General features: G+C 40.6%; 1 protein-coding gene and 1 pseudogene across 5 annotated transcripts in view; one reads left to right on the forward strand and one right to left on the reverse strand.

The window, feature by feature from the left end:
- ZC4H2 (zinc finger C4H2-type containing) overlaps positions 1–27,613 on the reverse strand; it is a 63,635-nt gene that overhangs the window by 11,941 nt on the left and 24,081 nt on the right. The window lies entirely within an intron of this gene.
- On the forward strand, positions 21,278–27,212 carry LOC142434685 (transmembrane emp24 domain-containing protein 2 pseudogene; annotated as a pseudogene).

Genomic DNA, 27,613 nt, shown 5'->3' on the forward strand with positions numbered 1-27,613 from the left:
ATTTCTGCTACCTATTCCCATTGACACGGCATAATTACACAGGCCAGTGTGTTTCTTCCATGTGGGCTTTGTTGCTTCCTTGGTAGATGGTCGCTTGTTCAATTTCAAGCCTTTAAGACCCTAGACCAGTGGTTTTCAACCTGTGGGTCATGACCCCTTTAGGGGTTGAAAGACCCTTTCACAGGGGGCACCTGATTCATAATAGTAGCAAAATTACAGTTATGAAGTAGCGACAAAAATAATTTTATGATTGGGGGTCATCACAACATGAGGGACTGTGTTTTAAAGGGTCACAGCATTAGGAACATTGAGAACACTGCCCTAGATACTTTATCTTTTAATAGCCAAGCACCATCAGCTTTCATCACCACATTTGCTTATGCACCCATTTTGTCTTCAGGGAAAGTGTCAGGAAAGTGAGTATCATACAGTGCCACATTATCAGAACAATTCTTATACTGAGGTAAGATTTAAATAGAGACCCAAAGTCCATCTGTTTCCTTGTAGTCTCTACACACACACACACACACACACATACACACACACACACATAGACAGATACACCTATCTTAAATATTTATATATATACATATATATTTATACCTACATATATAAATTTTACTTTCTTCTTTCCTTTTTCTTTCCTCCTGCCTCACTATTGCTGTGCGGTGATAAACATTGCTGCACAGTTCTCGGGTGGAGGAACAGATACTCTGGCAAGAGCCAGAAATAAGAAAAAGATCATGACCAGATATCTGTCACAAAGGCCTGTGCAGGGGCTGGGGGAGATGTCTTTCAGCACAAGTACTATCTGCATCTTATTAATTTTTTCTTTTGTTTTTTAATACTTTTATTGGGGTGCTTACATCTCTTATCAAAATCCATACACTCCTCCAATGCATCAAGCACATTTGCACATATGCCACCATCACCATTTTCAAAGCATTCTCCAACTTGAGCCCCTGATATCAGCACCCCATTTCTTCCCACTCCCTCCCCCACCTACCCTCCCTCACATATCCTTTACAAGTTATAGATTATTTTTTCCATATCTTATCTCTCCTCCAGCACCCCTCACCCACTTTTCTGTTATTTGTCTCCCTGGGAGAGGATTCTAATTTGATCCCTGTGATCAATTCCCCCTTTCTCTCCCCATCTCTACTCTCATTGTTGGCCCTGAGGGGTTTATCTATCCTGGATTCCCTGTATTGAGGGCTCTTATCTGTAGCAGTGTGTATACTCTGGTCTAATCCTATTTGCAAGGTAGAATTGAGATAATTATAGTGGGGTGAAGGAAGCACCAAAAAGCTAAAGGAAAGTTGTGTGTTTCATTGGGGTTATACTGCACCCTGACTGGCTCATCTCCCTGTGACCTCTCTGTGAGGGGATGTCCAATTGTCTACAGATGGGAATTGGGTCTCCACTCCATGCCCTGCCGACCCACCCCCACCTCATTCACCTTGGGTATGGTTTCATTCTGGGTCTTAGATGCCTGATATCTGATCCCATCGACACCTTATGATCACATAGGCTGGTGTGCTTCTTCCATGTGGGCTTCCTTGCTTCTGAGCTAGATGGCTGCTTATTTATCTTCAAGCCTTTAAGACCCCAGATGCTATACTTTTGATAGCCAGGTATCATCAGCTTTCTTCACATTTGCTTATGCACACATTTTGTCTTCAGCGACAGTGTCGGGAAGGTGAGCATCATAGAATGCCCGATTGTTAAAACAAAGTGTTCTTGTGTTAAGGGAGTACTTAAGTTGAAGCCCAATGTCCATCTTTAACCTTAAATCTTAACATACAGATATGAGTACATAGTTCGATTCCCCTCTCATTACACACACACACACACACACACACACACACACACACACACACGTATATGCCAGTATTCAGGCCTCCATAAATGTCCTTTGCCTGCCTCCTGGCTATTTCCTCTATTTCCTTCTTACTTCCATCTTGTCCCACCATCATGCTCAGCCTTCATTTAGGTTTAGTAATTCCTCGCTGCTACATTGTCCTTGATTGAGTCCCACCAGGCATCCTATGTCCTTCCTTCCATTGACTTTAGTTCACCAGTTTTTCCCTTTCCCCTGGGTTGGTCAAACCCCCCTCCCCTTTCCTTTCTCCCAACTCTTCTCCCATATCCCCAGGAACCATTGGCCCTGTTCTTTTCATCTCCTAATTATTTATCCCACCTATATTATCTAGATAGACATGCAGATACATTAATAATTGCAAAAGCCAGGCAAAGCCAAATAAAACAACAAAGGAAATCAAAACCAATAAAACAATAACAACCACAGCCGAAAGCAAGAACAAAACAACAACAAAAAGAAAGCCACTGACAAAAATGGAAAAGTCTATAAATAGTTCAAGGTCTGTTTGTTGGCCTTTACGAGTGTTTTCCAGTTGAGCCTGATGGGGTGCCACACTTTGTCTCCAAAGAGTATTTTTGGTCTTCCCCAGAGCTTTCATCACTCTGCTCTCCCTGCTGCTCTGCTGCATGCCCTCAGTGCCTCGCCCAAGTGTGATGGGGCCAGACCGTGCACTATACTTGCTTGCACTGTGTCTCCAGTGCTGTCCCCCACAGCATCATGGTTCAGTGAGGGACACCATGTCCCGTGGTGGGGCCAGCCCTACGGTCCTCCCTGTGCCTTGTCTGCTCAGAGCAGGAACATCGTCTTTGGGTCCCGTGGCGTTTTTTAAAAGTCCCAATTTTTGGAAAGAATGCACAACAAGCTAGGGAACGGTGGGAGAACAGGAAGGGAATATACGGTTTGGGGCTGCCATGTGGCGATTTCACCAGGATATGAATTTTATATTATTTTTGTTAATTTTAATAATGTTAAACTTTAATAATAACAAATAATTGTTGAGAACTGATTATCGAGAACTGCTTATCAAAGTTCGCATTGTTGATTGGTTGTTAGAATTCGACCACCATTATTTGGACTTAATGAACAATGACATTTTTTGGCATTAGCAACGACAAAAACAGTTTGTAACTGTCTCTCAGACGATACACATTGTACTGCATGCTAGTGCTGGTTAAACAAGTGATGTCAACAAATCAGCATTCAGATAACTTAGGTAAGTAATTTAGTTATTTATTTCATAAATACGTAAATTTTCTTGAATTTAGCAGACAGTACTCATATTATTTATATTTTATAGTGGCGGCAAAACGTCTTGCACCAGCCTTGAAAGTGATATGTCTTACATTAAGGCAAATTCAGAGAAAAAATAATACACGTTAGTATCATTATTATTTAGAAAGAAATGTAAGATTAAAATGAAAATAATTTTTCAAATATACTTATTTTATAACAATCAAATTAATTTAATTTATAAACTAAGAATAAAATATGTTCATGTAATTATGTACCTACTTGCTGTGTTTTTAAGCAATATGTATATAATAATTTATAATATAATTAAACACACTTTTTTAGATTTTTAACATAATGAGTAAGAAAAGAGGATGCAAATTCAATGATGATCTAAGAAGTGAATTTCCTTTTATTGAAAAAACCAAAAGCGATTACATGGTAAAATGTGAGAAATGTAATGGTGAATTTTCTATTTCACCCGGCAGGAAGAACGATATTTCAAAGCACTTGGAGACACAGAAACATAAAAGATATTTAAATACTGCTGAATCTTCCTACAAAATACAGGAATTTTTTTTGGAAAACAAATTATGGCAGCGAAGAAAAGAAATTAGCATTTGCAGAAGGACATGTCTTTTCATGCTATTAATCACAATCATTCCTTCATATCTATGGACATCACAAGTTGTCAAAAAGTTCATCAACAAAAAATTTGCCTGTGCTAGAACAAAATCCGAGGCAATTGTGTGTAATGTGCTTTCCCCATATGCATTTTCAGAATTAAACAAAAATCTAGAAAAAATTAATTTTATATCCATATATTCTGATGCATCTAATCATAAGGATATAAAGTTATTTCCAGCTATTAATAGATGTTTGATTCAGAAACTGGAATAAAAATTAGATTTTTAGATTTCATTTCTGTGTCCGGTGAAACTTCTGAAATAATTTTCAGTTCCATTATTAATATTTTGGAAAAAACAATTTCAAACATAAGATGATTGCATATTGTGCAGACAACACAAACGTAAATTTTGGAGGAAAAGTGAGAAGAGGTACAAATAATATTTTTTATAAATTAAACAAAACCTTAATCAAAACATTATTGGTGTTGGTTGTGCAGCGCACATCATACAAAATACCATTCAAACAGCTGCTGATTTGTTGCCCATAGATGTGGAAAATACTGTTATTAAAATATATTCTTATTTCTATATATACACTGTACGTGTTGAAATGCTTAAAGAATTTTATGAAACTGCGGAAGTCGAATATCAGAAAATACTTGGATACAGTAAAACACGCTTGTTAGCTCTTTTGCCAGCTGTCAAAAGAATTTTGAAAATATATGATCCTTTGAAATCCTACTTTCTATTACAGGATAAATGTCCTAGAAATTTGGAAGATTTTTTTGAAAAAGGATCTTCAAACATTTGTCTAGTTTGTACATAATCAAGCAGCTCTTTCTCAAAATGCTATAAAACTTATTGAAGGTGACAAAATTTTGCTAATCGAAGTAGCAAATGAAGTTAATAATTTAAAATTTAAATTATTTAAAATTTCAGTGTCAAGTGTGGTTAGAAAATAATTTTCTTCCGTTAACTATCCGTAATAGTACAAACCAGCTAGAACAAGGTGCAATAAATCATGCAGATATCATGAATCACGTTCAAAAGTTCTATAGTAACTGCATAGATTATTTAGAAGAGTGGACGGTACATATTGAACAGTTTCATTGGGTTACATTAAAACAAGAACTTAATTGGAATGATGTGCAAAAATCATTCGATCATATTACTCAAAATTTCCCATATAGTAATATTTCTGAAAATGGTCTTTTTAATGAGGTATCACTATTAAATATATATATTGATAAGGAAAAGGTTAAATCTTGGGCATCAGCAAAAATCACAATAGAGAACAAATGGTTAGAAATATTTCAAACCATGTTCCATACAATAATGCACTAAAAATTGTAAATACACGCTGTCCTTACCAGGAACTAATGCTGCGGCTGAACTGAACGCATTTTTTCTATGGTTAATAAAGTGTGGACATCAGAAAAATCACAATTAAGTGTTGTGACTTTGAAAGCCATTTTATGTATGAAATATAGTTTAACAAATTCTTGTGAAAAATTTCATGACCTTTTAAATAATGACAGCAATCTACTAAAAAATTCACTCAAATGAAAAATATGCCAAAGAATAAAATAATACTATACATAATTTTTAATGTATTATATTTTTAAATTGTACTTATGTTGAAATTTTAAAAAATATGTATTAGAATACTATTTTTGTGTTCTATGAAAACTTTTGTTGCTCCATATAAGCCAAATTTTTCATCAAGAACACACATCCACCCACCCTTGGTCAATGGTGTCCTGCTTTTCCAATGTTAAAATCTGGTCACCTTATCTTTGGGGCTTGGTGGGCCAGGATGTCCTCTCCTCCCCCTCCATCCCTTTGCATTTCTCCAGGGTGCTCTAATCCAATGCGCCCATGTCTGCAAGCTGTAGTAGTCCCAGTGCTGTCCTTTGAAGTGCATTCTTCTGAGGCGGCTGGGGGGAAGGGGGGTGCTTTGTCTACATAGCCAGGATAATGACATATGCATCATAGGGTTTGGTCTGGCAACTTAATTTCCATCTGCTTTAGGTAGTGCCAAATAGGGTTCCCCTCCCCCCACAGTGGTTGTACATAGCTACAAGACCACCAGCAGTGAATGAGAGCTCCTATCTCACCTCTCACCATCTAACATTTGTTGCTTTCTGATTTTTTGAATTAGGCTATCTTTATGGATCTTAGGTGGTATCTCATGTTTCTTTTGATTTGCATTTCCTGGATGGCTAATTATCAGGACCATTTTCTCATATGTTTATGGGCCATTTGGGTATCCTCCCTTGTAAATCTTCTGTTCAAGTCTTTTGCACACCTCTTCACTGGGCACTTCATTTCTTTCTCCTTCTAAGGTTGCAGAATTCTGTAACTTTCAGTAATAAGCCCTTTGTCTGATATGTCATTGCTAAGTATCTTTTCCCAGACTGTGGGCTATCTTATTACTCTCTTGATAAAGTCATCCTATATACACAAGTATTTTATCTTTAGTATGTCCCACTTGTCTAATTTAACTTCCTCTGAGTATGTGTCCTTCCTTATTTTTGATAGTCCCTGTGCTAAGTTTCTTAGCTTAGTATAACAATTTTATCATTGATGATCCTGATAGTTTGGGAGTTTACCAAGAAGTCTGTGATCCACCTTGAATTTGTTCTTGTGTATGGAGTGAGGAAAGGGTCTTGCTTCATTTTATAGCACCATTTGTTTAAAAGGGCATCTGCTTCCCATTCGATATTTTGGGGGCCCTTATCAAAGATCAGTTTTCTGTATGCTACTGAGTTTCTGTTCCTATCCATTGGTCCATGTGTCTATCATTATACCAGTACCATGCTGTTTTGACAAATGTGGCTGTAAACTAAGTTTTAAAGTCAGGTAATGTAAGCCCTCCCACTTTATTATTCTTCTTGAGGAGTTTTTTTTTGCCAATTCTGGGCTTCTTCCTAACACATATGAAGTTGGTAGTCAGTTTTTCCATTTCTTTGGAAAAAGATGCTGGTATTTGTATCAAGATTGCACTGAACTTACATAGTGCCTTAGGTAGGATTGGCATCTTTACAATATTGAGTCTTCCAATCCATGGGCATGGGATATTCTTCCAATTTGAAGGTCCCTTTTGATTTCTTATAATAATGTTCTGTCGTTTTTCTCGTGTAGATCTTTTGCATTTTTGGCTAGGTACATCTCGAGATACAATTTATGCTTGGCTTTTGTGAAGGGTACTACCTACTTCGTCTCCTTTTCTATAATCTCATCAGTTGTATATAACACTCCGATTGATTTCTGCTTGTTCATCTTGTATCCTGCCACTCTACCATATGTCTCTATTGCTTCCAGCACTCCTATTGTGGAGCCTTTGGGTTCTCATTATAAAAAATCATATCATCTTCAAATAACAATAGTTTGATTTCTTTCTTTTGATGAATACCTTTGATGTCCTTCCATTGCCTTATGTTATTAGCTAGGACCTCTAGGAAGAGGTTGAATAAAAGTGGTCTCCTTTTCAGTCAGAATGTTTTCGTCTTTTCTTCATGGATTGTAATGCTGGCTGTTGCTTTTTCATATATAGCTTGTATTATATTGAGGTATATCCTTCCAATCCTATCTTCTAGTGTGTCTCAATGAGGAATGGGTGTTGAATGTTATCAAATGCATTTTCTGCATCTATTGATATTATCATGTAGTCTTTGTCCTCTTTCTTGTCAATGTGATGGATAATGTTGATGGATTTTCGGATGTTGAACCATGCATCCCTGGAATGAATCCCACTTTGTCATGATTGGCCAATATTTTGTTAAGAATTTTTGCATCTTTGAAAATGATTAGGGCAAAGAATGTATGGATGTGCTTTATACAATTGATGTACGTATAAGTATGGATTGCGATAAGAGTTGTATGAGCCCCTAATAAAATGTAAAAAAAAAGAATTTTTGCATCAATGTTCATTAGAGATATCAGCCTGCAATTCTGTATTCTTGTGGGATGGCACAAGTGCTGATTTTTTTGTTAATGCATTCTCTAAATTTTTCCATGTAGGGGAAAAATCTTACCTCGCTGTCTATTTTGATGGATAGTTTGGTAGGATAGAGGATTCTTGGCTTACCATTATTCTTCAACTTTTGGAAGATGCTACTCCAATCTCTCCTCTTTTTCATGATTTCTGTTGATGAGTCCAAGAATATTCCTATAGGCCCTTATAGGTGACTGTACTTTTTTTCTCTAGCTGCTCTTATAATTTTGTCCTTTTCCTCAAAGTTGGATACTTTGATTATTATATGAATTGGTGTATTCTTGGGGTTCATTTTAATTGGCATCTTGTCTGCTCCCTGGATGATTGTCTTAATTCTCATTCATCAAATTGGGGATGTTTTCTTCCAGGAATTAACTCATTTTGGCTATTGATTTCTTCATTATGACTTGTTCTGGTATCCCAAATTATTCTACTTTTGTTCTCCTTTATAGCATCACACGTTGTTCTTAGGTTTTCTTCAGCTTCTTTGATTACCTTCTTCGATTGCCTTTCCTATTTGTTGAATTCTGCTGGCTATCTTTGAGGTCACTGATATGGTTCTCTGCTTCTTCCATCCAGTTTCTGAAGTCTTTTACCTTATTCTTTGATTCTGTTGCATCATCCCCCAACTCTCATATTTTCCCTTCTGTACGTGAACTCCATGAATTATTTCATCATTTTTCTGTATTGATTCCTTCATATTCCATATGACTATAAGGAGCATTCTGAAGATTTCTTTCTGTGGCATTTCAAAGTCTGCTTTTTCTATGTGTGTCACTAAGTTCAGGTCTTCCTCCGAAATTGCATATTATTTCTCTGGCTTTCTTGTAGTGGTTGCAGATGTGGATTGTTGTCTGTGTGCCATTTTTGTGGACCTTTCTTGCAAGTCCATGAGCCCTCTGTTTTCTTTCTTAGAAGATAGTAAGAATGATTCTAAGGACTACCTGGGGCCAACTGCACTGTGGGATCAGGTTGTGTCTCTATCTCATTGGGGTTTTACTCTCTATATACACAGCCAGGATTATCTACTTGGAGGACAATTTGGTTGGTCCTCTCAAGTAGCACATGTGGGGCAGTCTCCAGCAGTGAGGGTGGCACTAGTCAGGCAAATCACAGTGTGATAGGTAGGTTTCTTGTTCAACCTGGCCAATAGGTACATGTGGGATTAATAAGGTCACAATTTGATTGGAGGGCAAAGAGATAAATGGCTTTGCAAGCCCCCCCCCCCTTGCTCACTTGCTCTCTGGTGTTCTCTGGTGATCTACCAGGGTGTGGCTTCTTTAGCTAATTCTCTGCCTCAAATTGTGAGCTATATTACCTGTGGGACAGCCAACCCATGGCTCTAGACTGTGTCTTTAGAGTTTGAGGTTCCACTGACACCTGCTTCGCCACGCTGCTGGTGTGCACATTGCTTGAGTTGAGGCTAGTGGATTCTGTCTTCTTGCATTGCTTGAGCTCTATATCCCATCTGGGCCTGTTCTGCTAAGCTCCTGAGCTGCTGACTGTTGGTGACCTGCCCTCTTGTTTGGTGCCTGTGGGCAGACTGCCTACATTTCCCAACGGAAGACTCAGCTGTCTGCTTCCTTGACCTTGGACTTGGCAGCTCTCATGAGTTGAAGGACTCCCAGTATATTAACCCTTCCACAGAAGTAAGTTAAACTGAGCCCTGTGTGGACTAATTAGCTGTTATATTCCTTCATGCTGTATAAATCTATTTATCTATCATTCTTCTGTCTATATGTATATATTCATAAGTGTCCTGGTTTTGTTTCTCTAGAGAACCCTGCCTAACACACACAGTAAGCACATGACATGGGCCAGCAGAATGTGCACAGAGATTGGGCTGACTGAGGAGACCCACATGAGGCCAAGGATAGATATGATTTTATAGATTGAGAATCCTAAGGTGTCCAGACTAGGGTTGCTTGAAACAATAGTGGAGTTTAGTAGAGTAGCAGGATATAAGATTAACAAGCAGAAAATAATTGTATCCCTATATACAAGTGATAATGATACTTAAAAAGTTGTCAAGAAAACAATACCATTCACGATAGCCACACAAAAACTGAAATACCTAGGAACACACCTAACCAAAAAACACAACACCTGTACAAAGAAAACTACAGAACATTGCTACAGGAAACTAAAAGGGATCTACAAAAATGGAAGAATGCCCCATGTTCGGCATCAGAAGACCTAATATTGTGAAAATGTCAATACTGCCTAAAGCAATCTACAAATGCAATATAGTGCTGATCCAAATTCCAGCATCATTATTTAAAGAAATAGAAAAACTAATTACCAACTTCATATGAAGAGGAAAAACGACCAGGACAGGCAAATTAACTCCTTAAAAAGAGCAACGTAGTCTTACACTACATGGTGAGTCTGGGCTTGGTACTATACAGTCACATTTGTTAAGAGCCTGGTACTGGTAAAATGTTAGATACACAGATCAGTGTTTCAGGAGAGAAAACCGAGAAACAAAAGCATCTGCTAATAGATAGCTGATTTTTTACAAAAGCCCAATAAGCACTAAATGGGAAGCAGAAGCCCTCTTCAATAAAAGGTGCCAGAATAACTGGATATCCATCTGTAGAAAAATGAAATAAGATTCATATCTCACACCATGCACGAACACAAACTCAAATTGGATCTAATACCTAAATGTAGCCCCCCCGAACAGGATCATCAATAAAAAAAAATTGGGACAAATCTAAGTGGCATTGTACTCAGAATACATGGGCTATCAAAGATAAAAAAGGAAGCACACTCTGGGGAAGACAAAATAGATTAATGGGATCTATTAAAAATAAACCACTGTGTACATCAAAATAGTTCATTAAAAGAATAAAAAGAGTCCACAGATTGGGAAAAGATATTTAGTAATAATATAATAGACAAAGGACAAATTACTAAAATCTATAGTATATCATAAGCCTACAACAAGAGAAAAAAAACAACAAAAAAAAAACCTAACAACCCTCTGAGAACATGGGCGAAGGACCTGAACAGATGATTCACAAAGTATGACACTCGAATGGCTAGCAAACACATAAGGAAATACATACATTTACTAGCCATGCAGGAAATGCAAGTGAAAACAACTATGAGATACCATCTAACAACCACAACTGCAGCCCAATTCAAACAAACAAACAAACACAACGACAAATACTGGAGAGGGGTGGTGAGATTGGAACACTTATTCACTACTGGTGGACTTGTAAATACATGTAGCCGCTGTGGAAGGTGATATGGAGATTCCTAAAACAAATGGCAATTAAAATATCTTATGACCCAGCAATATCATTACAGGGTATAGACCCCAAAGAAATTAGAAACAGATCATGAACAGACGTATGTTCCCCCATGTTCACTGCAGCACAATTCACAATAGCAAGACGTTGGAAACAGCCTAAATTCCCATCAGAAGAGTGGATAAAAAAAAAACCCCTCTGGTATATACACACAATTGAATATCACACATCTCTATAACACAGCAATGTAACACCTCAAGATACAGAGGGACCTGGAAGACATTATGCTTTGTAAAGTTAGTCAATCACAAAAGACAGATACAGTATGAGTTTACTGCTGTAGAAACAAGCAGCAGAACAGGCACAGGTTCAGGCTTGTAGGGCATTCAGTATGCTGGCCAGAGGCCAGACAGCCTGGTAGAGCCTGACTGGGGCACATGAACCATACAGCATCTGCTCTAGGTAAGTATTTTGAAGGTCAATTGGTGGGAAGGCACCTCACATCAGCTGGATTCAAATGGTTAGAGAGGGGAAATGAATTTTGTCTACCAAGTGACTGCCATGTAAAACTATGATGCGGTCCCTATGGACAGATAGACAGCCCTATCAGAGGGACCCGGGATACCGATGGGAGCAAATATGCCTGGGTAACACAAATGCATGTTGCTGGTAAGAGAGAGAGAGAGAGAGAGAGAGAGAGAGAGAGAGAGAGAGAGAGAGAGAGAGAGAGAGAGAGAGAGAGAGAGAGAGAACAGACCTCCAATTGGGGAAATAATGACTGAAAATCCTTTGGGGTACCCTAGCGGGGGAGTGTCCTTGGTGAATGCATTGAATGAGCCATAGTGACACAGGCTTGTGGGTGCATCCTGGGGACCCAGGATGGGTGCCACAGAACTCTGGGACATTGAATCCTGGATGTTCATGATCCAGAGTCTGAATCAGTGAGACCCGATATGGAAATGCCTCTGGGTGAACTGGACTCTACATCAGACACACCAGGGGCAAATGAATGCATGGCAATATTAATGGAATATGCTTATGCCCAAGGGGGATGATTGATAAGACTCTCTACTATAAATTAAGAAGGGAAAACCTGGGAAACCTAACAATTAATCCCCATAGTTTGTGTACATAGCATCCAGACACAAAAGGATTGATTCTGTACAGGTTGTGAAAGGGAGCCAAAGACAGATAAAAACAAATAAACAAACATAGATCCATGAATGGGGTTTTGGGCTTGCACTAAATCCTAGCTACAAGTTAAGAACAATTAGTTCCTACATCATGGCCCTGCTCGAAACTCGTCCTCCGGAAGGGAACACAGAGGATATGAATGCTATAGTAAACTGTGGTGAAGAAATTAGATGGTGTTGGGCTATCAAAGAAGACAGTGTCTGGAGTCTTAAAGGCTTGTTTCAAAAAAAGCAGTCACCTAAGTGAGATGTCAACTAAGTCCACATGGAACAAGCACACCATCATGTCATTGAAGGACTCTAAACCATATAATCTGAAGTTGAAGAAGGGATTAGTATCACAGCTTAAATTATGAGAATCCGGTTTGCAGAAGGATATAGATAACAGTGGGAGGGAGCCCAGGTTACATTTATGGGAACTACATAGGAAATAGAAATAAGCCTCCGGTGATCTGCCTCTATCCATAATAGAGGGATGGGAGGAAAGTGTTTACTAAACAGAGTGCACTGGGAAGATGAGTATGAGGGAAGACTCCCCCCCCAAAAAAAAATTGGAAAAAAGTTCCACTTGGCAGAGCGATGCATTTTTCCTGTTAGGTGAGCATTGATCAACTCTGATTTAGTGTACCCAGCATGGTGTTTCCTGGGAAGCTTCTCTCTGGTCACTGTGAATATTTTCATAATAGCAGTTTCACTCAAACCTCATTTTTTTGTGATGGTCAATTTAAGAGCATGCAGCTGTGAAATTTTGTCTCCTGCTCAGGAAAAAAATGTCACAGAAACTGTTGTGATGTTTAACACAGCTTAGAAGGACAGCACTATGGGTGAAACTCAAGTGTAAAAATGGTTTAGTCATTTCACCAAAAATGAAGTGTCGATTGACAACAAACCTCATTCTGGATATCCATCAACTTCCCAAACTGATGAAAATGTCAACAAAATCCATGTAATTGTGCTCAAAGACTGATGACAGGCTGTTGAAGCGATGGGAAATTTGTCTGGACGATCTTGGAACTCAGTTCGGTGAATTTTAATGGAAGATTTGGAAATGTGAAGGGTTGCTATGAAGCTTATGTCTCAGGTTCTGAATGACCAAGGAAATGAGCATTGAGTGGAGACACGCCGTGCTTTGAAAGAACACTTCCAAAGCAACCTAGACCTTGTCCCCCAAGCTCATTACTGGTGACGAGACATGGTGCTATTCTTAGGACTCTGGAAGCCAGTGGATCTCAGTCTTCCTAATGCCGCAACCCTTTAATACAGTTCATGTTGTGTTGACCCCTTAACTATGAAAGTATTTTCACTGCTACTTCATAACTGTAATTTTGCTACTGTTATGAATGAGGCAATTCTTGTGAAAGGGTCACTCGACCCCCAAAGGGGCCATGATCCACAGGTTGAGCACCACCGTGGTAAGCAAACTTCAACCAAGCTAGAGGAAGACCCATAGTCACCTTGTCTCAAAAAAAGCTCGTCAAATAAAATTAAAGATCAAGACAATGGTCATTTGTTTTTTTGATGCGAGGCGGATAGTGCATTTCCCATTTGTTCCACCAGGTTAGACTGTTAATCGAGCTTTCTATTTAGAAGTTTTGAAAACATAACTGTGTGACAAAAAAAGGCCTAATTTGTGGCAGACAGGGGATTGGTTTTGTCACTTGAGCACACAGCCACCTCAGTGTGCCAGTTTTTGGTAAAAAACAGAATGCCTCTCTTGCCCCATGCACCTTGTTTACCTGACCTCCTTCTTTGAAATTTCTTTTTGTTTCTGAGAATGAAGAGGGACATGAAAGGAAAGCAATTTGACATTGCAGAAGAGGTGAAGAAAAAATTAGGGAAGTGCTGTCAGCCATCCAAACAGATGAGTTTGAAAAATGTTCACAAGAATGGAATTGCAGAATTGACAAATATATTAAGTGTAATGGCGAGAGAAGACTTTGAAAAGAATCCTTCTTGGGGGGTGCCCCCTCATACAGAAGATCAAAGGGACAAACCTGACGTGAACAGCTAAAATCTTGTCAATTGATCCCCCCCTTCGTTGCATGCTGGACCTGATCTGGTATTCAACATTTAGTGTTATATGTTTTTCTATTGTTTGGTATATGAAACCCAGGATTGATGAACCTATAAGGACGGCAATTAGAATAAGAGGGGATACAGTTTGGGGGGGGGAAGGGAGTCAATGTTAATGAGTCTAGGAAGGAAAAGAATGTTTGGAAACTGACAGTGGTAGCAATTGTGCAATATTGAACTATGGAATTATATATGTATTATGTATTAACTCCCAATTAAAAATAATTAAAAGGCTTACTGCCTTGGAAGCCCTATGAGGCAGTTCTACTCTGTCCTAGGAGTTGGAATTGACTTGACGGCAACAGGCTTGGGTTTGATTATGTACATGGAAAACAATATTTGTTTGTCTCCCCTCACCCCTCACCCAAGTCTTAGTTCATATCTAGCATCTTTTTAATTAAAAAAAGAAAAGCTAATGGTAGCTATGATGTATAAATCTGTTGTCAAAAATTCATTTGTGATACCTTTCCTTGAACTCTCAGGTCCTTTTTAAAGTTCTGTATATCAGCAAACTCTTGAACACCATTAGGGTATTGTGCCAATGGTCTCCCTCATCTGGATTATATGTCTTCACCTTATATTTGTTTCATATAAGAGTTTAATAAGGGTTCTATGGTGAATAAGCAACATAATGAGATTTCCCCACCAACTTTTAGAAGCTCCCTTATATAATTTAACCACTTTTTCTATTTTCACAGATATATGTAAAAATACTGTTTCATTGTGTTTTCAGTTAATGCTTACACATTTCTTCAGAGACCCATTCAACAATTTCTACATAATTTTTTCAGTAAATTGGTTTCATTCTTCATAGCATTTTCATTATTTCCATTCTGTTTGTTTAGTTTCCATTAATGAATTATCTCTTCCTCCTTATTTTCTCACCTTTGGTATCATACAGATGGCTTATATGTTTTTTAAGGAGGCAGCCCCTACAAGAAAATGTTTAAGATAGAATACTCAGTGAAAATATATACACTATGATCAACACTCATGGAATCAAAAGTCAAGAGACCAAACAATGCACTGTATTAGGTAAATCTGCTGCACAAGAACAAGTGTTGAAAAACAAAGATGTTACTTTCTTTTTATTTTCATATGTTTTATTGATATGCTCCTTCATTCATCAATTAGTCTAATAATTGTAATGTAGAATAAAATATACCTTATGTAATGATTTGTACCACAGCTCCAAATGAAATATTTGACATTTAAAAGAAAAAGTAAACCAGTATATGTTATGAAAGGCAAAGTCAGAATTTATACAATCTTACTAATAAACTGGCAAGGCAAAATTTTAGTCAAGCTACTCCTTTCCTAACATCAGTTAAAACATACAAATATATACAAATTTAAAATTCTTTTAGGCAAAGAAAGTAATGGTCTGCCTCTAAATACACAGCACCAAGACCAAATATTGAACATTTATTGGAGGTTAAAGTGATATTTATTGTCTTATATTTTCTCCTGATGAGAAAATTCTCAATGTGTCAGTTTCTTTTTTTTTTAACATTTTTAAATTTTATTTTTTAAAAACGTTTTATTAGGGGCTCATACAACTCTTATCACAATTCATACATCAATTGTGTAAAGCACATATGTACATTCATTGCCCTCATCATTTTCAAAGCATTTGCTCTTCACTTAAGCTCTTTGCATCAGGTCCTCTTTTTATCCCTTCCCTCCCTGCTCGCTCCCCCCTCCCTCATGAGCCCTTTATAATTTATAAATTATTATTTTGTCATATCTTGCCCTGTGAGATGTCTCCCTTCACCCCATTTTCTGTTGTCCGTCCCCCAGGGAGGAGGTCACATGTAGATGCTTGTAACCGGTTCCCTCTGAGGTCATGTTGCTATGCTCCCACTAGCTTCCTACTCCCTGGTCCTGTCAAGTCTTCAGCCTTTACTCAGATTTGTATCTTCTGTTTCCTGCTTGTGCTAGATACATACATTCAGGTTAACTCGATAAATAGGTTATTGCAGGTGGAGTCTAGCCTGTCATTCAGGTCACAGCCTGATTGATGCCTCCTTGTGGGCGTGGCCTTCTAATGAGAATTCGGCAGGTTTTCCTCTTTTTCTCTCTGGAGGTGGGACACACAATTTCTCTACTTCACGTTCTGTTGGCAAGCCAAATGAAGCTATGCTGATGGCAGCCAGAGCCCTAGAGCTGCAGGGGTCACATAGAGAGCTGCATCATTTCTGAGACGCTTCCACAAGACTTTTCACCCACTGGACTGTGAGCATGTGCTGCATGAGTCTGTAGAAGAATTCATGGACTATTATTGGAAATATAAGCTAATATTGAACTTCTGGGCTAATATTGAATTTATGAACATGATCTGGACCAGGCCGGGATGTTTTCTTAATATACAATTACTCTTGGACATAAAACTCTCTCTTAGACACATATGAGTGTCTCTGGATTTGTTTCTCTAGTCAACCCAGACTAACATACTGCTTTAGTAGCTGGCCTTTCCCCTCTACCCTTTCTCATCTCAACAGTGTTCCAGTTCCACACCCTGAGTTTTGGCCTTTGATTCCAGTCTTCTCTCTACCTGAGCACTGTCTCAAGTAGTTGCTTATGATGACACAGGACCACAGAAGAATTATGTTAGGTAGGTAGTTGATAGAAGTTTTTATTTCTATAGAAAAGCATTTCTCTTTACACTGTAACATTATTTTTACTTTGTTGTGGTTAGGTGCTGTCAAGTTGGTTCCAATTCATATTAACCTTATGCCGAACAAATAGGAGATATTATCTCATATGTAGAGCAAGAAGGTGAGGTACAAGGTAGTTACTTAATCAGGAGCACAGAGCTGGAAATGAGGAAATTAGGATTTGATCCTTGGACTTTCAAACATCAAAATCTCTAAGTGGGTTATTAAGCTGAAGGGAATAACATTGAGGGTTCATGGTATAGCTGATCAAATCTTGCAGAAGGATGGTTACTGATTTGCATAATCACTTGTTTATTTACATAGAACCCTATCTAAACTAAATTGTGATTCTCTTCCATTTTCATTTTACATGCAGAACATTCTGTATGCCTGTTACATAATCTGTCAACTTGTGCGAAGGGGTGAAGTTTAGCCTGTCAATCAAGTCACAAAGTAACAGAATTCTGGGAACTTCCTCTTTTTCTCTTGGGAAGAGGACCACACACTCTCTCTGTTTCTCCTTCCTGTGGACAAGCTGCATGGAGCCATACTGATGGCAGCCAGAGCCCTGGAGCTAGCAAAGCTATGTGGAGACCCACGGCAGCGCTGAGATGCATCCACTACCACTGAATCCATAAGACTTTATACCAACTGGCTTGTGATATTCCTGCATTCATCATCATTGTATCTTTTGGGTGGGTATGAAGAGGAATTTATGGGCTGGTATTGGACATATAGACGAATATTGGACCTATGGACTTGATCAGGACTGGGCTGGGTTATTTTCTTAATATAAAATTAGTCTATGATATAAAGCTATTTCTTATACATACACTAGTATCCCAGGATTTGTTTCTCTAGTCAATTTGGTCTAACACAAAGGGCTTACTACTAAAATCTACAATACCTTCCTGGTCTGCAAGAAGAAGAAAACATTTAACCCCCTTAGGATGTGGGCAAAAGACCTGAACAGAAGTTTTACTAGGGAGGAGACCAATACACATGTGAAATGACCAATACATGTGTGAAAAAATGTTCCTGATAATTAGCAATCAGAGAAATGCAAATTAAAACAACCATGAGATACCACCTAACACCCATGAGGACAGCCCAAATCAGAAAATCAGAGAGCAACAAATGTTGGGGGAATGTGGCAAGATGGGGACTCTTGTCCCCTGCTGGTGGTCATGTAGTTATGTACAGCCTCTGTGGAAAGTGATCTGGATATATTTAAAGTAAATGGAAATTTAGTTACCTTATGATCTGGCAAACACTCTACTGGGTACATATTCAGAAGAGGTAAGAAATAGACTGTGACCAGTCATCTGCACTCTACTGTTTACTGTGGCACAATTCATAATCACAAAAAAATGGAAACAACCTGAATTTCCATCAATAGACAAGTGAATTAGAAATCTCTGGCACATGCACACAATGGAGTACTTTTCATCACTAAAAACCTCTGATGATCACATGAAGAACATGGTCTAATTGGAAGAGTTGGAAGAAATTATGCTAAGTGAAGTTAGCCAATCACAAAAGGACAAGTACAACATGAGTCCACTGAGATAAGTATAATCAACACAGTTGGAATAGAAGCCCTTATCTCACACTATACCAGTTGAGATACAGGCAATCAGGCGGGAGACAGAGCATGTCCAAGGATTTAAATGTCATTCGAACTGAGATAGTTAAAGTTTATTGTGTCAACCAGGCCGATAATTAATTGAAAGGCAGAGAGATAAATGGCTCGGTGAGCCTCACCTTTCTTCTTCTCGGGTCTCTTGCTTTCTGATGGTTGGACCAGGGTGCAGCTGCCTTAGCCAATTCCCTGATCAGCTGGCATGGCTTACTTTCTGCAAGACATCCCTGAAGAGAAGTCACATGAACCTACCCTGATACAGTCCTGGGTGCTGGAGCAGCCGTGTGGAGACCCCTGCCAGCTTTGAGTTGCCTACACGTTCACTGATTCAACTTTCCTCCTGCAGTTGGCATCATTATGTGTGTTTTGTGAGATGGAGGAGGACTTTGTGGATTGGTGTCGGACATATGGGCAAATGTTGTACTTGTGGGCTTGGGCAGCTCTGGGTTGGGATGTTTTCTTGATGTGCACTTAGCCTTTATATAACTCCCTCTTATACATATGGGTTTCTGTGAATTTGTCTCTCTAATGTACCCAGACTAACACACGAACACATCGAAGGAGAAAGAGGGGCAGGGAGGAAAAATGGGGGGATGTGGAAATAGAGAAACATTGACACCAGGGGAGCAGGGTACTAATCTACCTGGCGGGGTATCTTGTTTGTGTCTCCACAGAAATGAGAGTGTAAGTAGAGACCCCACGACAACACACCAAAACTTGAGGGCAACATAACCACATGGAGCAACTCATGAACAGAGTAGTCTACAGGGCTGGCCCCAATCAGAGCCATACTGACCACCTCCATAAAAGTATGTGCTACAGAGGACAACAATTAACCTACAAGTTTGGGAGCGGGGCTGGCTTGGCACACTCACATAGAAGCAAACTAAGAACAAAAAAGAAAAGAGTGAGGGACTAGACCCCATATTGGCCCACCAAGTCCTGAGAAAGAGGTCTCTGTACGGAGTTGCTTAGACACAGAGAGGACTATAGGACAGACAACACACTATAGAACCACCCACAGTGAGGCGACCCAAGAAGGGAACATAACAGATCAGCAACGGGAGCAAAGCCAAGTCAAAAAGCCCCTGAAAATCCCCCCAGATAGACTTCAGCCTAGGAGGGGCAGTTCCCAGAAACCCCAGGACTGGTGGGGAAATAGAAATACCAGGTGACAGACTTGGAGTTATGTATGAAATTTAATTTTTTCTCCTCTTTTATTCAATCTTTTGTTTTCTTACCATTATTGTGGCTTTGATTACCTAAATAACAGGCATGGAAAGCAAGACCCAGGAGAAAGCAACGGGATCAATGGTTCGGGAGGGATTTTGGGGGAGGAAGAGGCAGAGAAAGGGAGCGGTGAGCAAACAACGCCATATAAAGGGGAACCACTAGGGAATTAAAAACAATGAGGAGGATGTAGAGATCCTGGGGGTGGTGGAGCAACAGAAATCTAGCTGAGAAAAATTACTAAGAGGCAGAAGAAGAGTGAGCATGACACTGGGGCAGGAGGAAGGTAAAAGGAAACAGAAAATCTAAGAATAACTGTGGATAGAGGTATAAACACAGAAGTGTACATATAAATATATTAATTAATAAAATAGAGGTATTGGCCTACGTACATATAGTTATATAGCAATGCACTGAGGTAGTGGACGGGCTCTGGGTCTCTGTTCAAGCCCTTGCTCAACACAAGAACACTTTGTTTTAACAACCTGGCATTCTGTGATGCTCATCCTCCCAACATGATCACTGAAGACAAAATGAGTGCAAAAACAAATGTGGTGAAAAAAGCTAATGGCGCCTGGCTATCAAAAGATATAGCCTCTGGGGTCTTAAAGGCTTGACATTAAACAGCAAACACCTAGCAGAGAAGCAACAAGCCCACAAAGAGGAAGCACACCATCCTGTGTGATCATGAGGTGTCAATGAAATCAGGTAACAGGCACCAGAAGACCGCTAACAACAACAACAACAAAACATATTGTTGAGAATGAGGGGGGGTCGGAGCAGTGTCCCAAAATCCATCTGCAGACAGTGGGCCATCCCCTTACAGAAGGGTCACAAGGAAGGGATGTGTCAACCAGGGTGCAGTATAGTACTGAGGAAACAATATTCCTTTGGTTCTTTAAAGATTCCTTACTCTGCACTATCATGACCCCAGTCCTGCCTTTCAGTTCTGGCTAGACCAAAGCATATACACTGGTACAGAGAAGAGCTCACGACATACAAAATCCTGGTCAGATAAACCATCGGGTACAGAAATGAAAGTAGAGATACCAGGTGGCTAGGGGGAAAGTGGGGGAGAAGGGGAGGAATGGGGAACCAGTTGCAATGATGGATACATATAACGCACACACCCAAGGGGGACAAACAACAGAAATGTAGGTGAAGGGAGATAGCAGTTGGTGTTTAATAATTTATAATTTACCTACGGGTCATGAGGGTGGGTGTTGGGGGAGGGAAAGAAAAAAGAGGGGATGATACCAAGAGTTCAAAAAAGGAAAATGTTTAGAATATGATAATGGCAACATATGTACAAATATGCTTGCTACAATTGATTATGGATTTTTATAACACCTATAAGAGCCCCACAATAAAATGATCTTTAAACGAACACACACACACACACACACACACACACACACACACACACACACACACCGAATAAAAGCATGAAATACCCAAACCTTTGAGTCATGGTAAAAGCAATAATGGACACATCAAATAGAAGTAGAAGCCGGGCAAAATGGCACCCAGGTAAGCAGCCCACAATGGCAGCTCTGTGGCCATCAGTGTATCCGGTGTCCAGGAGAACGTGTGTGGGGATTCAGGTGAGGGAAAAGTCTCCTGTGACAGCGCAGAGTACATCCTTGGTCCGGAAAGCAACATTCCACATCTAGCCTCACTCCAGAATTCTGGGGATCTGGTCCCAGGTACTCTTTGGCCCTTGTCGGCCACACTACTTCATACGCCACAGCACCACCACCTGTCGATTGGGCCCCTCTGCCTTATTGCCACACCAGGAGCTAGCCAGCAGCCATTTTTAGTCACCCATAACCATGGCTGGACCTCCACAAGGCCACAGTCAGCTTGCAGCACTTTCCACCATGAGCTGCTCCCTACTCCCAAGGCTCCCTTTTCCCCAGTGGTGGCGGGTCCTATCACCAAGCTTGTGTCCTACCCACCACCCACCCATGGCCCCAGCAGCCGTGACTAAACCCTGTTTGCAGTCTGCTTGCAGTAAATGTAATCACCTGCTGCTGAGGCAGCTCTCCCCACCATTGCCTGATCCCATCCCCCACCCCTGCAGCAGCGGCTTGTCTCTTCCCGCCACATGCAGAAGCAGTGGCTTTTGCCTGTGAGGTGCCTCCTACCCACAGCAGCGGCATCTCTCCCTACCATTACCTGACACCCTTCCGCCCTATGCATGCAGCAGCAGTAGCTCCTCTCCACCCGCCACCGGCCACCTGCAGAAGCAGCTGCCTGTGCCTGAGTGAAGCCCCCTACACCGGGCAGCGACAGCTGACCCACTGGTGCCCAGCACTCCCACCCTGTGGCAGCGGGGCCTTCCCTACTGTCACCTGCCTCCCCTTCTCTCAGTAACAGCTCCAGCACCGCCCGCATGTGTCCAGCATCTCCACCGGTACCAAACAGGGAAGCTTTCCCCCAGGCACCTATATCAGGGGCAGTGGGGCTCTCCCTTCTTTGTTTGACACCCTGGACCATGGCAGCAAGGCCTCCCCCACTGTTGTTTTCTATTTGGTGCCCTAAAAAAAAAGAGGCTGCAAATCATGGCCTGACAGCACAGACCAGATACACAGCCAAGCTGAAATACTCAGCCCAGAGACATACCTAAAAGTCACCCCTGTCCCTGAGGCCCCCCCACTTCAAATGGCCACTGAGAGACAGTGGCACACTGTCAAACCCACCACCATATTAGGCCACAGGCAGCCCTTGAAAACACTTACCAGTCACACAGAGAAATAGCACAGGGACCTGTGGTCTCCCAGAAACATGACACCCAGTTCCTCCAAAATGATAGGCAAATATCAGCATACCAGTAGTGAGAGTGGCCATACCAGGAGGGTAGAAGGAATGGGGGGTAGAAAGGGGGAAGCTATTGCAAGGATCTACATATAACCTCCTCCCTGGGGGATGGGCAACAGAAAAGGGGGTGAATGGAGACGCCAGGAAGTGCAAGATATGATAAAATAACAATTAATAAATTATCAAGGGTTCATGAGGGAGCGGGGAGGGAGGTGGAAAATAAAGAGCTGATTCCACGAGCCCAAGCAGAAAGCGAGAGTTTTAAGAATGATAGGGGCAATGAATGTATAAGTGTGCTTTACACAATTGATGTATGTGTGGGTTGTGATAAGAGTTGTATGAGCCCCTTAAAAAAAAAGAAAACAAGAAGGCAAATCACAACAGCAGAGAACAACACTCATAGAAGAATCAGATGTGGATCTGCCACAAAATGAAATCTTCAGAAGGCTGCTGGGAGTAATACAGAAGAGGAGAGAATCAATGCAGAAAAAGGATGCAATGATGGAGGAGATGAAGACCACAATAGAAGGAGTCCACGCACAAAAGGGAAATACAGGAGCCAATGGATGAGGTAACAGAAATTAAACACAAGATCAGTTGTACCACTGATCTCAAGGACAATCAGGCAGACCAACAAATGGTATAGACAGTCAAATGAGATAATCACAGGAGGAAGAAAACCTGAAATTAATGACAGAAGCTATGAAAAGGAGCAATATTCAAATAATTGGTCCACCAGAACAAGACACAATGAAGAAAACAGTTAACCTCCCTGAGGAAGTGGCCAAAAAAATTGGAGTTTCACCAGGGAAGAGACCCAAATGGCCAAAAACATATGATAAAATGCTCCTGATCATTAGCCATTAGAGAAATGCAAATTAAAACAACCACGAGATACCATATAACACAGTTGAGGGTAGCCCAAATCAGAAAATCAGAGAGTAACAAATGTTGGAAAGTATATGCTGAGATAGGAACTCTGTTCCACTGTTGGTGGTCGCGGAGATACGTACAGCCTCTGAGGAAAGTGATCTGGCAATATTTAAAGCAAATTGAAATTGATCTACCTTATGACCCAGCTATCGCTCGCCTGGGCATATACCCAGAAAGGTAAGAAATAAACCATGAACAATCGTTTGAGCTCCAGTGTTTAATGTCGTGCAATTCACAATCGCAAAGTATTGGAAACAACCTTAATTTCCATCGATAGACGAGTGGATTAGTAAACTCTGGCACATACACACAATGGAGTACTCCACATCACTAAAAAGCACTGATGATGACATGAAGTATCTCGTTTCTTGGGAAGAATTGGAGGAATTTATGCTACGCGAAGTCAACCAATCACAAAGGGACAAACATAACATGAGTTCCCTGAGTTAAGTATAATCAGCATAGTAATATAGAAGAAAAGATACTTATCTCTCAATGTATGGGTTAAGGGACAGGCAGTCCGGTGGAGTTCAGACCAAAGGCAAGCAGGTACATGTTAATCCAACTCAAAGAAGGGGAAAGGGTGGAAGTGTGAGGGAGAAAAGGGGATAAGGAGATGATAGCATGGGGGGGGGGTGCAGGGCACTAACCCACCCAGGGGGAGAATACTGGTTATGTCTCCACAGAATTGAGAGTATGCTTACAGACCCCACCACGGCGCACCGAACCAGGAGGGCCACGTAACCACGTGGAGAAATGCATGCAAAGTTTGGGCTACAGGGCCAGCCCCAATCAGAGCCAAGCTGACCCCTCCCTAGAAGTGTATGCGCAATAGAGAACAACATAAAACCTACAGATTGGGGTCAGGGGCCAGTATACTGTATCAGAAAACCAAGAAGGAAAAAGAGAAAGGGATGGTCTAGTCCCCATATCAGCACTGCTAATGCACAGAGAGGACTTTAGGGCCAGCAATAGCTCAAGACATGCTGTCCCCTTACTGGAGCATACTGCTCAGAGGACAATACTGGGGATACACAGTGGAGAGTTAGTACGGTCTGAACCCCCCACAGCAGGGCGAACCAAAATGGGAAACATAGCAGATCAGCAAAAAGCAAAGCCACAAAGCCCCTAAAGAGCCCTCAAAATAGACTTTAGGCTCAGAGTGGCAGCTCCGAGAACTCCCCCAGGACCAGTGGGGAGATAGTCATAAAGATCAGCAGACAGACCTGGAATTCTGTTGCTGTTGTTTTCCTTACCATCTTTTCTTTTAGTTTGTTCCATGTTATTGTTGGTTTGCCTACTTATATAAGATAGGCATGGGAAGCAAACTGAGGGAGTAGCAACAGAACTTGAGGGGAGATTTTGGGGAGAAGGCAGGGAAGGGAGCAGTAAGCAAACAATGCCATTGACAGGGGAACAGCTAGGGAAGTGTTGAAGCAACAGCAATCTAGCTGAGAGGAATTACTAAGAGGGGGAAGCAGGGTGAGTGTGAAGGTGTGGCAGGAGGAAGATAAAAGGAAACAGAGGAATGATCTAGGAAGCAAAACTATGGATAGAGTATACCTTTATCCACAGGTGTGTACATATGTAAATACATTAATTCATAAAAGTAGAAGTATTGGCCTATGTACATATATTCATGTGGCAATACACTGAGGTAGTGGACAGACTTTGGGCCTCTGCTCAAACCCTCCCTCAACACAAGAACACTTTATTCTAACAACCTGGCATTCTGTGATGCTCACCCTCTCAGCATAATTGCTGAAGACAAAGTGGGTGGATAAACCAATGTAGTGAAGAAGCTGATGGCACCGGCTACTTAAAGATAGAGCATCTGGGGTCTTAAAGCTTGAAGTTAAACAAGCGGCCCTCTAGCAGAGAAGCAAGAAGCCCACATGCAAGAAAGCACATCAGCCTGTGCAATCATTAGTTGTCGTTGGGACCAGGTAACAGACATGACAATACCCACAACAAACAAACAAAAACAAACCATACTGCTGAGAATGAGATGGGTTGGAGCAGAGACCCAAAGCCCATCTTTAGACTCAAAGCCCATTTTTAGACCACAGAGGAGGACTCAGGAGGAATGAGTCAACCAGGGTGCAATAAAGCACTGATGAAACACGCAATATTCCTCTGGCTCCTTGAGGCTTCTTCAAACCTCAATATCATGACCCAGTGCTGCCTCTCACTTCGGACTAGACCAGAAGGAGCATATACACAGATATAGATAAGTAATAAGAGCTCAGGACACACGGAAGCCAGGAATAGGAATGGGAATAGCAAAACCAGACGGGTAGGGGTAAGGTGGGAAGAGAAGGAGAGGAAGGGGGAACTGATCGCAATGATCAGCGCACACCCTCTCCAGGGGAACAAACATCAGAAACCATGGCGGAAGGGAGACAGCAGTCGGTGTTAAGAAAATAATTATAATTTTTTAAGGAACACCAGGGGAGAGGAGGGGAAAAAAAGAGAAGCTGATACCAAGGTCTCAATAGAAAGTAAATGTCTATAAAAGAATGATGGCAACATATGTACAAATATACTTGCTACAAATGATGTATGGATTGTTATAAGAGTTGTAAGAGCCACCAATAAAATGATCTTTTAATTTAAAAAATGAAGTAAAATCACTACCTTCCTTTAACATTTCTAACACATTAAAAGAGAGCATTAAGAGAATTCTACCATCACTAGAAGAAATAAAAAAGGTTAGAGCAGAGAGAAATGAAATAAAACCCAGAGAAGTAAAAGAGTCAGAAATACCAGAAGTTGATTATTTGAAAAGTTTAATAAAATTAACAAACCATTGGTAAAGAAATCTAACAAACAAGAAGGAAAAGATGCAATATCATAAATGACAAATGAAATAAGTGAAGTCAGAAGATCTAATAAAAATAAAATGATAATAGGATATTAAAAAGAACTATACTCCAACAAATTTGAAAACCTAAATGAAATGCATCAATTTCTACTTATAAACCCCTTAACAGGCCCAAACAAAAGAAAATATTGATCAGGTCATTAAAAATTCCCCCACTGAGTTGCTGGTGTTCCTGGTGCTCTTACCACGGGCACTGGCTACTTCGTTAGCTTCAATGCACATGCAGAGGAGTGCTGCTTCAAGCAGGTTACCTTGGGCATTAAGATGGGGTTCATCTTCGAGGTGATCACTAAGGTGGGGTTCATCTTCACCTTCTTTTGAAGGCGGCTTCCTGGGTATCATGGAAATCACAGGGGCTGATAATAAAGGGATCTACAAAGAAGGCCAAGAGTCCAGTAGGAACTACCCATTTGCTGCTCACATGAATGGACGTTACAAGTTTTGTTTTAGCAATAGGATGTCCACCATGACTCCAAAGATAGTGATATTCACCATTGACATTGGGATGGCCCCGAAAGAACAAGACATGGAAATAGAATCTCACCAGAACAAGCTAGAAGAAATGATTAATGAGCTAGCAATGGCGACAATAGCTGTGAAGCATGAGGTTCACCAGGATGCATGAGTACGTGGTGTTTCCAGAAAGAATACACAGAGAGAAAGAATACAATGACAACACAAACAGCAGAATGGTCCTTCTTTGAACCTCTGTTCTAGTTGTCATGATGTTGGGACAGATCTACTACTTGAAGAGATGTTTTGAAGTCCAGAGGGTGGTTTAAAAAGAGCCTTTTTTTCTGATGATCCCAAACTCATAGCTCACTCTTGACCAAACTCCTTGGACACAATGATGTTAATATTTCTGTTTTCCTTTTCTGTACTTTCCATTTCACAGGGTGTGTGTGTGTGTGTGTGTGTGTGTGTGTGTGTGTGTGTGTGTGTGTGTGTGTGTGAGTGATTCATAGATATTGGGAGGTGGGGGTCATCTTTTTAGGAAAGTTGACATTTGGTTAGCATCATTTTTTTATATGAATTCTGCCTCCATTATCCAGGCCCTTGCAGAACTCCAGCACTCAAAGTGAACTGTAGGTAAGGCATCCTTCTTAGGTCTTTTTTTGTTTTTGTGGAGAACATCCACTCAAAGCCGAAGAGAATATTACAGAAAGGTCTGCAGTTCAGGACA

Source organism: Tenrec ecaudatus, chromosome X (genome assembly GCF_050624435.1).
Source record: "Tenrec ecaudatus isolate mTenEca1 chromosome X, mTenEca1.hap1, whole genome shotgun sequence".
NCBI lineage: Eukaryota > Metazoa > Chordata > Mammalia > Afrosoricida > Tenrecidae > Tenrec > Tenrec ecaudatus.